At 45.9% G+C, this 16,718-nt stretch overlaps 1 long non-coding RNA gene across 1 annotated transcript in view; it reads right to left on the bottom strand.

Moving 5' to 3' along the window:
- The window catches only part of LOC138852487 (uncharacterized), a 206,967-nt gene extending 196,567 nt beyond the window's left edge, over positions 1-10,400 (bottom strand). The window contains exon 1 of the long non-coding RNA XR_011391801.1: positions 10,340-10,400. This is a non-coding gene — a long non-coding RNA (uncharacterized lncRNA). The remainder of the gene's footprint in view (positions 1-10,339) is intronic.
- Positions 10,401-16,718: the final 6,318 nt, after the last annotated feature.

Raw genomic sequence — 16,718 nt, 5'->3', positions numbered from 1 at the left:
CAGGAGGTGAAGGCATCTCTCATATCCCTTCATAACAAGTGCTGGATCAGCGGTGATTCTCAATTGAATCAGATAAACGGACCCAATTTACACTGCTCATTAAAAAGCGGGCGTTTGCAACCATGAGCTAATTATTGGAAGCCATTTGGAAAGCTGCAGTTACTTGGTAATTTATGTTGCCACATGAATAGTCATAAATTTTATAATCAGTGTTATGATTCTGTTTGGTGGAAGACTTTCATTGTGAGTCGTTGTCTTAGATGCGACAGTTTCTGGGAGAGTGAAGAGACTTGCAGGCAACTTAAATGGCAGAGTGCAGAATGATATGGCAACAGCAAAAAATACATTTTGTGTTGAAAATTATATAAAATACTGACAAGTTGTTGATTAAGACAATTGGAGCTGAACTCTTGTCCAGGCTGAGGGACTGACCACCTCAAATACTATTTCTCCAAGGCTGATGAACTGATTATATTATCTTCATTTCACTACTGCACCTGCTGCCTCTGTATGTGACTGAAGAAACCTACTGTGTAGGCGAAGCGTTTCAATAATAAAAGTTCCCAACTGTTGCGCATGTGTCTCAATCATCAAATGATACGTTTTATCAATACAATCCTCTTTGTCTAAAAGCTGTAAGATGCGATCCATCTTGAGGTTATGGTGAGCCTTAATAAAACGTGGCCAGTGAGAGCCACGTAGTGAACTGGATTTGTTTACTCTTTCCCAGTCTTGTAAACTCCTTAAGTTTTTAATTTAAATTTAATTTTAATTCTGTTCTGGGAGGGAGATATTAATGTGTATGGGAGGACAGTGGTTTGGTGGTTCTTGTGAGAACTGAGGAGCAGTTTTATGGTGGGAAGTATGCCACCACTACCTGCCACCTTGAGGAACACCTCCGTGTCTGACTACCCACCTGCCCTGTGGTCATCTCAGTGACTGCCCACCAGTGCTCACCCTCCCTACCTCCACCACCACTGGCCCGTGACCACCACAGTTGCTGCTCCCATCCACCAACCCAACACCTATCCGCCTTGTACCCACCCCAGCAGCTGCATACCTCGCCTGCCCAACCACTCACCCACCACCCGCCTTGTCATCCAATCGCCACTCGCCGAAAGAGCACCGGTCGCCACCCATTGCCCTACCACAAGGTGCTGGCTGCAGTCCTCCCACGAAGAGAATGGGGTGATTACTTTCCAATCCCCTTGGCTATCCTTCCAACCTGGGAGGGTAGGCCTGCAAGACAGGCAAGACATCCGGAACAAGTGATACTGTATCAGTTCCGGCTGTCTTGCATCATCATGCCAGAGGACTCAAGTTGTGGTAGTGTGACTGATTTCCTCCTGCAGTGCCATTCCCTATTCCATGTTTAACTTTGGGATGGATGAAAAGTACAGTAGTTGATGTATTGGGTAGTGGAGGAATTCGTCTCGCTGTAGTGAAGATGTCCGGATATCAAGTACATCGTAAGAATGATGTCCGGTTGTCATTTTTTCTAGTGGCAGCATATTCCATCCCAAGTTTTTAAAACCAACCAGTTAATTAGTGAGGGTAGGTCGGTGAGTCAGGACTGGTGTCCAGTTTCTAGTTAGGGAGGGAAACTGGTGATGAGGAGGAGCGCTCCCACAGAATGGAGCCACTCGTATGCTGGTTCACCTGTGAAGTCTTCTCACTGTCGCCTGTGAAAACTTTTTGTAGTGAGTTGAAAGGCCTGAGATATCCTTGAGTGAGTGAGTGTGTGTCTTTGTGTGTGGCGGGATGAGGTGTAGTGGTGCTAGTGTTGATGATACAACTACCCTTGAAGTGTAGTTTGACTGACCACTGACCTAGTCACTTTCACCACTACAGTCTCTCACAGTGTCAGAAAAGTGATGTCAGCATAGAAAAGTGTAACAAATGGGTATTCAACAAGGTTCCGTAGGATGACCAGTTCTGATTTTGGTGAATGTGAATAACATACAAGGGAAGGGGAGGGAGGAGAGAGAGAGGAGGGGGAAGATGTCCCTGTTCGTATATGATGAAAAATTAATGAGAACTAAAAAACTGATAAGACCAAGGAAAGGCTACAACTAGACCTGAACAAGCTGCAAGACTGGTCAGACAAGTGGCTGCTTGAATTCAACCCCAGTAAATAATAGGTCATGCTAGTTGAACAAAAGGCAAGAAAACCTGAAAATCTTGAATATGGATTTTTTTGGGTTAAAAGACAGCAAATTTTATTTAAGGAAAAGACCTAAGGGTGAGCATAGTGCCAAGCATATCGCTAGAACACAACCAAATAACCTCTACAGCCAGTGGTTGTTTGGCAAATTTGAGAGGGAGGTCTGGTCATGGACCGGGCCGCGGGAGCGTTGATCCCCGGAATAACCTCCAGGTAGCTTTAAGGATTCTTAACAGTCATTCACAGCCCTTAAACGACTTTCGTTAGGCTCATCTTGGCGTATAGAGAACCGGCATCAAACCCTCACTTGATAAATCACGTTAAAAAACTGGAAAAAGTGCAAAGGTATGCAGCGAGAATAGTCCCAGAGAGTATGTAGACAGTAAGTCTACATACTTAGTTCACTTACTTTGTACTAGAGTTGCTGCTGTGGGCATAGTTTTTAAGATTCCCACCAGATGTCAGGCATCGAGGTAGGCCCACGCTGTCCTACCTGGCTCTCACTCTGCGCCTACCCGACCTTCCGTCAATACTTCCTCCCCTAAGACTGGCTCTGGCATCCCTCGTTATCTTCCTGTGTAACCCATATTCTCCAAATAAAATGGTGCTATTCAATCTCCATTTGTCTCGACCCTCTATGCACCTAAAGTCAGTTCCTGATCAGCCGGGCTGTGGCTCGTACGTTGGTTTGCGTGCAGCCAGCAGCAACAGCCTGGTTGATCAGGCGCTGATCCACCAGGAGGCCTGGTCACAGACCGGGCCGCGGGGGCGTTTACCCCCGAAACTCTCTCCAGGTAAACTCCAGGTATCCTAGCAGTCTACAAGACACCCTCAGAAGAGGCAAGTTCCCTAAAACAGTGGTGGCAGCAGTAGGATGCCCCTCCTCTTCATCAAGCTATTGATGCATTAGGCCTCGGCCCAGAGCATGAAATCTTGGATGCTTTCGAGGCCATTGAGGAACTCAAGCCACCCAATGATAAAGGTAAAGTATGCCACATTGTTGACATGGGGGCGCCTGTTCTCGCAGCGCCCACCCTTGCAGCATCGCCCATATAGCATACAGCCACATATGCTGTAGCTATTAAACAGTCACCTCCCAGTGGTACTCAACCACATACTAAGACAAATGGGACAAGTACAAATAACAAGCGAAAAGGTAAGAGTCAGCACCGTTCACCAGCACCTGCTCTACTAGCAAAGCGTAAGGTGACTTGTTTCAGATGTGGTAGGCGAGGATACTACCAATCGGATTGTACCAAGCCCAGGTCCAAACCAAATCACCGTAATCGTCCAATTAATCGGCATCAAGATGTAGTTTGTGTGTACCATAAATCTGCAGGTCACACCTCAGATGAGTGCTATACGTTGCGTTGTTGCATTGCGTATGGTGTCAGCCATGCCTGGCAATAGATTAGGGGAGGCTGCTAATAGCACACACTGGTCAAAGGTTAGGCGAGGTAAGTATGCTAATCGTAATGGGCGTGATAGTAGGAGTCCTTCCCACAGCTCAGGGAAAGAGTCGCACCCGCAGAATCAACAACAGAGGTAGTCACATTATCAGAGTTGCTGTATTCTATCCCTGTTCGGAGTGTGTTCAATGCTTTGAGCAATGACATGCTTGCCGACGGAGTGGAAAATGAGTGCCTTGATGATTGTGACAGGGCTGGTACTACACCCACCAAGAAGTCTAGCCTTGCCACCAAGCATCAAGCCACTTGCAGCTATGACTCTAATGACATGGATGACATGACAACCCCAGTGGACCTCCTGTTGAGTCTACTCTACGTGAAAAACCTGTCAAGCTCTTCCTTGATACAGGTTCTGTTGTGAACATATCTCTTCCATGACACTGGCCTGCATGCAGCATTGTTGATGGAGCCATCAGAAATTCAAATCCTCAGTGGTGTCTCAGGTAGTTTGTACAGGGAAGAACGACATTACAATTTAAGGTTCAGGGCAAGAAGTTATTGGCAAAATTCCTGGTTGATAACAGTGTATTTCCTGGTGATTTGCTCATTGGTCTCAAGGCCATGGCAAACCTCAAGATTTGCTTACACCCAGCTGTCTGGAAAGCAAAATTCAATGGAATGGATGTACCCTTCTGGGGCAAACGCATATGATCCACCACATGTTACTCAGTCTCTGCATATGTGCCATGCCTGGAAACTTTTGAAACAGAGGGTTGCTGCAGTAGCCAGTTTTCCAATAAGTTGGACTCTTGTCTTGGCCAACCCCATAAGAAAGCCCGTGTCACTTCACCTCCTGACTCTCAGAGTACAGTTATGAATAGAAAACAGTCTGGGGACAGTCAAGCTAACCTCTGCTCTAACTCTATCTCTGAGAGGATGATAGTCAAACCGCGGTATTCCTGATGGCAGGCGACTTTCTAACTCAGGTTATGGCTTCAGTGAACAAAGTTACAGCCTACCTATCTGCCTACCTACCTGGAGGGCATTCCGGGGATCAACGCCCCCGCGGCCCGGTCCACGACCAGGCCTCCCGGTGGATCAGGGCCTGACCAACGAGGCTGCTACTGCTGGCTGCACGTAGTCCAATGTACGAACCACAGCCCAGCTGATCCGGCACCGACTTTAGGTATCTGTCCAGCTCCCTCTTGAAGGCAACCAGGGGTCTGTCGGTAATGCCCCTTATGGCTGGTGGGAGGCTGTTGAACAGTCTTGAGCCCCAGACACTTATTGTGTTTTCTCTTAGTGTCCCAGTGGCGCCCCTATTTTTCACTGGGGGTATGTTGCATCACCTGCCAAGTCTTTTGCTTTCATAGGGAGTGATTTCTGTGTGCATATTAGGAACCAGTCTTTCCAGAATCTTCCAGGTGTATATTATGATATCTCTCTCTTGCTTGCGCTCCACTGAATACAAGTCAAGTCTGTACAAAGTATGACATCACTGTGTCAGCTAACTTGCTCACTCCAGTTATGATGTACATGAACAGAGCTTCCGAAGGATACCATGTGCTAGTCGACAGCTATATATGCAGTCAGAGTGTGTCTCTTGAACTATCCTTGCACACTGCATGACGTGGTAAGCTTCAAGTTCTTGTTGTTAACGCTCACAGTAGGAACTTCACCTTGAGGAAGAACACCTCAACAATTGACCTCGACAGATTCCCTCTTCCAGTGAGAGTGAAAGGCAAAGTACCAGCAGACCAGTTTGCAGGTGCAGTCCTCCCAGGAGAGTCTGCTACTGAATCTTCTATCACCCGGCCAGTGTTTGGAGGATGACCTAGCAATGACAGACTATCCCCAAAAAGTTCCAAAACTTCTTGAAGTTCTCAGTAGTGCTTGCTCTGTGGTAGTACTAGGCAGTGAGCTCATGGGCTTGACCTGACTTATTTCTCACTGTATTCCTCTTGATAAAGATTGCTTCAAGTGCAAAGAGTCTTCTCTGAAGAACCCATCACTAAGATGCTCCATGATGGAGTCACTGAAGAGTCCACTTCTCCATGGAATGCTCTGCTCATCCCTGTTCCCAAGAAAGATGAAACAGTGCCCTGTAACTGACTACAGGAAACTAAATTCATGTACGATTCCAGATTGTTTTCCATTGCCAGTTCTGAATAACCTGTTGTAGAACATTGGCGATAATAAAGTTTTTTTACTCTTGACCTTTTCCAAGGGTTTTGACAAATTCCTCTTGATGACCAGAGTAAAGAATTGGCAGCATTCTCTATGCCTACTGGTCATTATCAGTTCAAAAGGATACTTTTTGGATTAAGGAGCAGTCCTATAACATTCAGTCGTTTGATGACAAGGATTTTCCATACTCTCCTAGATAACACCCTAATGGTCTACCTAGATAATCTCGTTGATATCTCAGGATGTCTAAACATCTTGTAAACTTGAACGGGTACTGGAAAAACTTGCCGAGGCTAGTCTCAAAGTAAAGCTCTCTAAATGTCAGTTCCTCAAGAGAGAAATAAAGTTTCTGGGCCACATAATGACCCAGAATGTCATAAAGGCAGGTGAGTCCAAACTCTCAGCTGTTCAAAACTTCCCAAGACCTATGATGGTAGATGCTGTTTGCTCCTTCATAGGCCTAGCTGGATTTTACCTCACTTTTATAGACATATTTTCCACCATAGCTACACCCTTGACCCAGCTTCACAAGATGCTCTTTGAGTGGACTTGCGACCAGGAAAGAGCCTTTGTTATACTTAAGAACAATATAATGTTAGCTCCAATTCTTAAATTTCCTGATTTCACCAAAGAGTTTACCTTGACAATGGATATCAGCAAAGTTGACATTGGTGCAGTCTTGTTGCAAGTGTCCATTGATAAGCAATGGCCAACAGCTTACACAAGTCGTGTTCTTACTAAAGTTGAAATTAATTACTCAGTGACAGAGCTAGAGAACTCAACCATTGTATGGGCTTTGAGCCATTTCCAAGACATTATATACCAGTATCCTATCAAGATTACACAGACCATTTACTATTATTGTCTCTGCAAATAAGAATCTCTCAGGAAAGCATGCTCGATGGTCTCTCACTTTCAGTGACTATAACCCAGAAATCTGCTACATTCCAGGTAAGCAAAATGTTGCTGATGCCTTGTTGAGGTACATTGCTTTTGTTAGTACAGACATCTCATTCTCTGTTGAGGATCTAGAGAGAGAGAGAGCCCAACGTTTGGACCCTGTGTGTTCACTAGTCCTTCGATTCCTGACCAAGGAAGCTGCTGACCTGTAGGTTAAGTCACCTGTACCACAGATGGACTTAGTTGTCAACCAAGGAGTGCTGTGTTGTGTGGCAAAGATGGCAGATCCTGGCAGACCTGTATGCCAGTTGATCCCAGAATCCCTAGTACCAGGATTCCTGAAGTTGATTCATGATGTCCCAGGAGCAGTGCATCCAGGTAAAGACCAGTGTCAGACAGGCAAGAATTATATACTTCTGGCCTAAGATGGCAGCAGAAATAGCTAAGTATGTGTATATGTCTACCTCTAACACAAAGGTACTGTCACCGAGTCATAATTCCATTCTCAAGTATCCCATTACAGAAGAACCCTGGAAGAGAACTTCTGTCACCCTATTGATGAACTTCTCTTGGAGAAGGGTAATAAACATCCGCTTGTAATGTGAGCTAGTAACCATCCCTGATGAAACTGCCAAGACTTTCGCTAATGCTTTCCGACAACATGTTCTCTGTCATACTTGCCCACATGGCCTCCTGTCAGACAGTGGGTTGGAGTTCACAGATGCCACAATGCAGGATCTTTGCCCTAGATCTGACATACATCAAGCGCCAGTAGCGCCACACCATCCTGAGTAACGGCCTTGCTGAATGTACAAACCACAAAATCCTAGAAGTGCTCAGACGAACGTGAATCTGAGTTGTGCCACATGGGATGAGGTCATTTCAGATGTGCAGAGTACTCTAAACTCTTCACGCAACAGCTTGATTGGAGAGACACTCCACTTTGCATTGTATGGCTATGACAAGCATTTACCATATGAAATTCTGTTTGCTCTGTCCCAGCCTTTATGTGATACTGACAATGTCAGCATCAACAAGATGTGGACTTCACAGCTTGTCTTTCAGAGAGTACGCGAAAATCTCAAGAAAGCAACAGATAAGTTTATGTCTAATCATAACGCTACTGATAAGGAGAGTAAGGTTGTACTAGGTTGCAAAATAATGTTGCAAACTCCTATGCAAACTCCTGTTATGCATAAACTAGTTCCCATATTCGTTGGTACTTACTGTGTCTTCAGACGGCTCCATGGCAACAAGTTCGAGGTGAGGAAGATTGCCACAAGAATGACTAAGGAAGCTCACCTTGACCACATGAAGTACACATTGACAATGTGCAAGCCGAGGCTGAGCTGGAGGAGGTGCGTTGCAATGCCACAACCAGACTGATACTAGCCACAACCTGTCTACTACTTTTCTCTCTGCTAATATGACCAATGACTGTCCTGACCAATCACACACTTACGGTCTGACACCCAAGACAATAGTACATTTCTCTGACATTGACACACCTGTTGACTTGTCTGACTTCTATGCTGACTACACTATCTTCTTGCTGAAATGGGCGTTAATGCTCATATGCTGTATAAAGTCAAATAACAGAGTCAGGGTGCACTACACGTGTGTATATGTAAAAGTATTTTTTTTAAGGGTACCCATAGTATTGTTAAAATATTTTCCTTGTCTGTAATGTAACTGCAAGTTTGTGCATGCACCATGTCTCATGCTGTCTGTATCACAGGCCAGAGCAGTGCTGCCCTTTTATGTCACATATCACACCCTAGGAAATGCTACCACCAGTCATTGTTTACAAATGCGTGGATGGTTCAGTGCCCCTTGATGTGCAGACAACCTGATGTCTAGACCAGCCCTGTGAACAACCTGATTATAAGAAAATTTATACTCCAGTGCTGTTCTGACGTCCCATGGCCCCATCCACTACTATGTAGAATAGCACGATATTTTCTCTTCCACACGGCATGTGGGAGAGTTTTTAAGGCCTGCTAGAATTATTCATGTGTATATAAGGGGAAGCCAAAGCCAAGTGAATTTGATTTTTTTTGTCCTTCCCACCCCAATGAAAAGCAGTAAGTGTCCAGGGCCCAAGACTGTTCAACTGCCTGTCAGTATACATAAGGGGGATTACCAATAGACCCCTGGCTGTCTTCAAGATGGCATTGAGCAGGCACCTAAAGTCAGTACCTGACCAGCCAGGCTGTGGTTCATACGTCAGTTTGCGTGCAGCCAGCAGTAACAGTCTGGTTGATCAGATCCTGATCCACCACGAGGCCTGGTCTCAGACCGAGCTGCGGAGGCGTTGACCCCCCAAAACCCTCTCGAGGTATACCCATGTTATCATGTCGAGATGACTTGAAGTGCGTAGTCGAGCAAAATGTAGACAGTAAGTCTACATATTTAGTTCATCTACTTCCCACTAGAGTTTCTGCCGTAGGCCTAGTTTCTAAAGTTCCCACCAGTGAGGTAGGCCCACACTGCCCTACCTCGCTCTCTGAGCCTACCGACCTTCCGTCACCTCCTCCCCTAAGACTGGCTCTGGCAGCCTTCATTATCTGTCTGCCTGTGTAACCATTATTTTCTGAATGAAACGGAGGCTATAAGACATCAGAAGAGGCAAGTTCCCTAAAATACTAAGGGGAATTGAGCTATGAACTTGACATTTGAAGATAGAAGAACTAGGAGATCTGATAACGAGATACAAAATATTCAGAGGATTTGATAAGGTGGACAGAGATAGACTGTTAGAGAGGCAGGGAATGGGTACTCAAGAGCACAGTTGGAAGTTAGTCACACATGAGTCAGTTATGTCTGGAAATATTTCAATCAGAGTATGGTCAGGGAGGGGAATCATCTGAACGGAAGAGTAGCGGAGGCAGGTTCCATATACAGTATAGTTTTAGGACTAGGTATGACAGGGCTCACAAGACTAAGAGGGAGGAAATCCAGCAAGCGGCGAAAGGTAGGGCCAAGAGCTGAGACTCGACCTCTGCAGCCATAAATGAACACCACACACACACACACACACACACACACACACACACACACACACACACACACACACACACACACACACACACACACACACACACACACACCTCACTGAAGACATTAGTCTTGCGGAGCAACAGAAGAAAAAAAAATTATGCGAAACCTTTCACTAAAACTTTCTGATTTACACTTTTTAGTTCAACTTTCCAAACTTTTCTTTTTTCCATCACATCTCTGAAAAGCTCCAGCATAAATTCACAGCTCTCCAAGCTTCTTTTACTCAAGCAATCTCTGTAGTTGACTTTCCAAATAAAAAAACTACTTCGATTTCCTCACCACAATATCACTTCACTGTTAAACATTAACTACAGATTCGGTCACTTGTTATAAATTACATTTCGATTCGAATTGCTGTCGGAATTTCCAATGTAATCCACTAATAAAGATTTTGATTTTGATTTTTGACTGGATGTGTGTAATTTTGTCTCTGAGTTCATAGCTTCGACCCTCCACTAGTTCACAAATCAGTTTAAGTTTGATAGTTATACGAGGGTCATTTAAGGGATAACCACTACGGTGGAAAAAGGGAGGGAGGGGAAATAGGGTAAAAGACACGTGTGGGAGGGAGAATGTGGTTTGTGAGGTGGGTAGCCAGCCCACACCACCAGCCACTCACTGTAAGCCCGTCCTCTGGTGGGTACGACCTCACAGCCAGGCCAAGACCGACTGAGATGCCCAGCCACGTGTGTGTGGTGGTGGTGGTGGTGGTGGTGGTGGTGCTACCATACACCACCACGCCACTCCTCCCCCACCACGTACGTCTGCTTGTCATGCTGGTCCGTTGCGCTTCACCTTTAAACGTCATCTAAACTTCCCTCTTCTGATAGTGGGTTAGTAGGGAGATACTGAGGTGACCCATCACATCTCCCTAAGATCTCACCTGAATGTCTTGAGCATCTCCCTAGATCTCACCTGGATGTCTTGAGCATCTCCCTAGATCTCACCTGGATGTCTTGAGCATCTCCCTAGATCTCACCTGGATGTCTTGAGCATCTCCCTAGATCTCACCTGGTTGTCTTGAGCATCTCCCAAAATCTCACCTGGCTGCTGAATTCCTTCGTCACGGATCGCCAATACACTGTTACTTCATTCATAAAGTAAATCCACGACCATAGGTGTGGCGGCACCCGAGGACTGGGAGGTCAGTTTCATTTCTTTCGTCTAAGACACTGCCTTGGAAGGTCGCCAACCTAGTATACCTACTCAACACTCACTAACACCTCTTCCACACCTAGTGTACCTACTCAACACTCACTAACACCTCTTCCACACTTAGTATACCTACTCAACACTCACTAACACCTCTTCCACACCTAGTATACCTACTCAACACTCACTAACACCTCTTCCACACTTAGTATACCTACTCAACACTCACTAACACCTCTTCCACACCTGGTATACCTACTCAACACTCACTAACACCACTTCCACACCTAATATACCTACTCAACACTCACTAACAACTCTTCCACACCTAGTATACCTACCCAGCACTCACTAACACCCCTTCCACACCTAGTATACCTACTCAGCACTCACACCACGTCCACACCTAGTATACCTACTCAACACTCACTAACACCCCTTCCACACCTAGTATACCTACTCAACACTCACTAACACCCCTTCCACACCTAGTATACCTACTCAACACTCACTAACACCCCTTCCACACCTAGTATACCTACTCAACACTAACACCACTTCCACACCTAGTATACCTACCCAGCACTCACTAACACCCTTCCACACCTAGTATACCTACCCAGCACTCACTAACACCCCTTCCACACCTAGTATACCTACTCAACACTCACTAACACCCCTTCCACACCTAGTATACCTACTCAGCACTCACTAACACCCCTTCTACACCTAGTATACCTACTCAACACTCACTAACACCACTTCCACACCTAGTGTACCTACTCAACACTCACTAACACCTCTTCCACACTTAGTATACCTACTCAACACTCACTAACACCTCTTCCACACCTAGTATACCTACTCAACACTCACTAACACCACTTCCATACCTAATATACCTACTCAACACTCACTAACAACTCTTCCACACCTAGTATACCTACCCAGCACTCACTAACACCCCTTCCACACCTAGTATACCTACTCAACACTCACACCACGTCCACACCTAGTATACCTACTCAACACTCACTAACACCCCTTCCACACCTAGTATACCTACTCAACACTCACTAACACCCCTTCCACACCTAGTATACCTACTCAACACTAACACCACTTCCACACCTAGTATACCTACCCAGCACTCACTAACACCCTTCCACACCTAGTATACCTACCCAGCACTCACTAACACCCCTTCCACACGTAGTATACCTACTCAACACTCACTAACACCCCTTCCACACCTAGTATACCTAGCCAACACTCACTAACACCCCTTCCACACCTAGTATACCTACCCAGCACTCACTAACACCCCTTCCACACCTAGTATACCTACTCAACACTCACTAACACCCCTTCCACACCTAGTATACCTACTCAACACTCACTAACACCCCTTCCATACCTAGTATACCTACTCAACACTCACTAACACCCCTTCCACACCTAGTATACCTAGCCAACACTCACTAACACCCCTTCCACACCTAGTATACCTACTCAACACTCACTAACACCCCTTCCACACCTAGTATACCTAGCCAACACTCACTAACACTCCTTCCACACTTACCAAACACGCCTGACCTTCCATTACATTAGTTCTAGCATCACGCAGTAATTCAACTCTCATTTTAACACGACAATGCTTCTACGACCACCTCCAGGTCTCCTGGTCATCTACGACCACCTCCAGGTCTCCTGGTCATCTTGTCCTAAGAAAAAAAATATTTTAAATGTTAATCTTGTACAAGAACACTGCAGACATGCTGAAAAAACCTTCGTAATGTATTTAGGGTAAATTCCACTACTCTGTGATGATTCTGAAGATAAGTGATAACCACCTTTTACACTGCCCCCCCCCCACAACAACCACAACCACCATCCCCCCCGTCCTACCATTCACATCACCACCCTTCCCCCATTTCTATCCCCCCACCACAACCATTAACTCCCCTACCACCTCTATTCCAACTCCCTCCCCCCCCACCGCGTCCCATTCACCATTACCACTTCCACCTCTCTCCCGTCACCCACACCCACCATCACCCACCATCACCCACCACCACCCACCATCACCCACCACCACCCACACCTACCATCTTCCACTCACCTGCACCGCTCCCAACAATTGCTCGCCGCCGCAGGTAAGAGCAACAATCTCGTTGAAGCAAATTGAGTCGAGCTCATTGCAAAGAAATTATATAATTTAAGCCAACATTGCAGAGTAAATGGAACGATGAATACACACTGTAAAACATGTTAAAGACATGTTGCAGAACACTGTTAGAGACATGTAAAAACTGTCAAAGACATGTTGTAAATCATGTTAAAGACATGTAATAAAATACCGTTAAAGACATGGCGTAAAACACCGTTAAAGACATGATGTAAAACACCGTTAAAGACATGATGTAAAACACCGTTAAAGACATGACGTAAAACACCGTTAAAGACATGACGTAAAACACCGTTAAAGACATGATGTAAAACACCGTTAAAGACATGACGTAAAACACCGTTAAAGACATGACGTAAAACACCGTTAAAGACATGATGTAAAACACCGTTAAAGACATGATGTAAAATACCGTTAAAGACATGACGTAAAACACCGTTAAAGACATGACGTAAAACACCGTTAAAGACATGATGTAAAACACCGTTAAAGACATGATGTAAAACACCGTTAAAGACATGACGTAAAACACCGTTAAAGACATGACGTAAAACACCGTTAAAGACATGATGTAAAACACCGTTAAAGACATGACGTAAAACACCGTTAAAGACATGATGTAAAACACCGTTAAAGACATGACGTAAAACACCGTTAAAGACATGACGTAAAACACCGTTAAAGACATGACGTAAAACACCGTTAAAGACATGATGTAAAACACCGTTAAAGACATGACGTAAAACACCGTTAAAGACATGATGTAAAACACCGTTAAAGACATGATGTAAAACACCGTTAAAGACATGATGTAAAACACCGTTAAAGACATGATGTAAAACACATTAAAGACATGTAAAGATTACTTCTTATTCTTTTTCACGCCTCTTTAATGTTGCAGCTCCCTCAAGACAGGTGCCCTGATGCAGGTGAGGGGCTCTTGATACAAGGAACTGAGGCCAAGTGCTTCCCACTGGCCACAGGCACTGTATGACTCCCTGTGAGTTTAATAATTTAATGTTACAAGTCCTGAGTGCTGTTAGTCTGACTATCATTTGTTGCTGTTGTGTGGTTGGTAAACAGTTCTCCAAACTAGTTAGTTGGTCGGGTGTGAAGCCTATCTACCGCAAACAGGTCATTAAGGCCGCAGCTCACCTGTACACTAGTTCTCAGAAATAATTTAATACCAAAATTAGGGATTAACGCAAATCCTCGTATACACACAGTATACCTGTGTATATACTAAACAGTAGACAAAAATACTCGTAGAGGAGATAAACTATCGCTTTAATTTAAGGTAGAAGTCATATTCTTTGTCACAAAAAGTAAGCTAAATATAATTAATACTCTCAAATGTACGGTGTAGCGGAGAAGCCATCACCAGAGTATCTTCACTTATATATCTGGGTATGTTCCAAGCATAGTAAAAGTTGACAGTCACGGTGTTTATCTGCTGAGGCACAGTGTCTGTCTGCTGAGGCACAGTGTCTGTCTGCTGAGGCACAGTGTCTATCTGCTGAGGCACAGTGTCTGTCTGCTGAGGCACAGTGTCTGTCTGCTGAGGCACAGTGTCTATCTGCTGAGGCACAGTGTCTGTCTGCTGAGGCACAGTGTCTGTCTGCTGAGGCACAGTGTCTGTCTGCTGAGGCACAGTGTCTGTCTGCTGAGGAACAGTGTCTGTCTGCTGAGGCACAGTGTCTGTCTGCTGAGGCACAGTGTCTGTCTGCTGAGGCACAGTGTCTGTCTGCTGAGGCACAGTGTCTGTCTGCTGAGGCACAGTGTCTATCTGCTGAGGCACAGTGTCTATCTGCTGAGGCACAGTGTCTATCTGCTGAGGCACAGTGTCTGTCTGCTGAGGCACAGTGTCTATCTGCTGAGGCACAGTGTCTCCTGAGGCACAGTGTATATCTGCTGAGGCACAGTGTCTGTCTGCTGAGGCACAGTGTCTGTCTGCTGAGGCACAGTGTCTGTCTGCTGAGGCACAGTGTCTGTCTGCTGAGGCACAGTGTCTGTCTGCTGAGGCACAGTGTCTGTCTGCTGAGGCACAGTGTCTGTCTGCTGAGGCACAGTGTCTGTCTACTGAGGCACAGTGTCTGTCTGCTGAGGCACAGTGTCTGTCTGCTGAGGCACAGTGTCTGTCTGCTGAGGCACAGTGTCTGTCTGCTGAGGCACAGTGTCTATCTGCTGAGGCACAGTGTCTATCTGCTGAGGCACAGTGTCTATCTGCTGAGGCACAGTGTCTGTCTGCTGAGGCACAGTGTCTATCTGCTGAGGCACAGTGTCTCCTGAGGCACAGTGTATATCTGCTGAGGCACAGTATCTGTCTGCTGAGGCACAGTGTCTATCTGCTGAGGCACAGTGTCTGTCTGCTGAGGCACAGTGTATATCTGCTGAGGCACAGTGTCTGTCTGCTGAGGCACATTGTCTATCTGCTGAGGCACAGTGTCTATCTGCTGAGGCACAGTGTCTCCTGAGGCACAGTGTATATCTGCTGAGGCACAGTGTCTGTCTGCTGAGGCACAGTGTCTGTCTGCTGAGGCACAGTGCTTGTCTGCTGAGGAACAGTGTCTATCTGCTGAAGCACAGTGTCTGTCTGCTGAGGCATAGTGTCTATCTGCTGAAGCACAGTGTATACCTACTGAGGCACAGTATCTACCTACTGAGGCACAGTGTCTACCTACTGAGGCACAGTGTCTACCTACTGAGGCACAGTATCTACCTACTGAGGCACAGTGTCTACCTACTGAGGTACAGTATCTACCTACTGAGGCATAGTGTCTACCTACTGAGGCACAGTATCTACCTACTGAGGCACAGTGTCTACCTACTGAGGCACAGTATCTACCTACTGAGGCACAGTGTCTACCTACTGAGGCACAGTATCTACCTACTGAGGCACAGTGTCTACCGAGGCACAGTGTCTACCTACTGAGGCACAGTATCTACCTACTGAGGCGCAGTGTCTACCTACTGAGGCGCAGTGTCTACCTACTGAGGCACAGTATCTACCTACTGAGGCACAGCATCTACCTACTGAGGCACAGTATCTACCTACTGAGGCACAGTATCTACCTACTGAGGCACAGTGTCTACCTACTGAGGCACAGTACCTACTGAGGCACAGTGTCTACCTACTGAGGCACAGAGTCTACCTACAGAGGCACAGTGTCTACCTACCGAGGCACAATATCTACCTACTGAGGCACAGTGTCTACCCACTGAGGCACAGTATCTACCTACTGAGGCACAGTATCTACTGAGGCACAGTGTCTACCTACTGAGGCACAGTATCTACCTACTGAGGCACAGTATCTACCTACTGAGGCACAGTGTCTACCGAGGCACAGTGTCTACCTACTGAGGCACAGTACCTACTGAGGCACAGTGTCTACCTACTGAGGCACAGTATCTACCTACTGAGGCACAGTATCTACCTACTGAGGCACAGTATCTACCTACTGAGGCACAGTGTCTACCTACTGAGGCACAGTATCTACCTACTGAGGCACAGTATCTACCTACTGAGGCACAGTATCTACCTACTGAGGCACAGTGTCTACCGAGGCACAGTGTCTACCTACTGAGGCACAGTACCTACTGAGGCACAGTGTCTACCTACTGAGGCACAGTATCTACCTACTGAGGCACAGTATCT

Source organism: Cherax quadricarinatus, chromosome 9, assembly GCF_038502225.1.
Source record: "Cherax quadricarinatus isolate ZL_2023a chromosome 9, ASM3850222v1, whole genome shotgun sequence".
Classification (NCBI taxonomy): Eukaryota; Metazoa; Arthropoda; class Malacostraca; order Decapoda; family Parastacidae; genus Cherax; species Cherax quadricarinatus.
The sequence above is the reverse complement of the archived record's forward strand: the minus strand, read 5'-3'. Positions and strand labels throughout refer to the sequence as shown.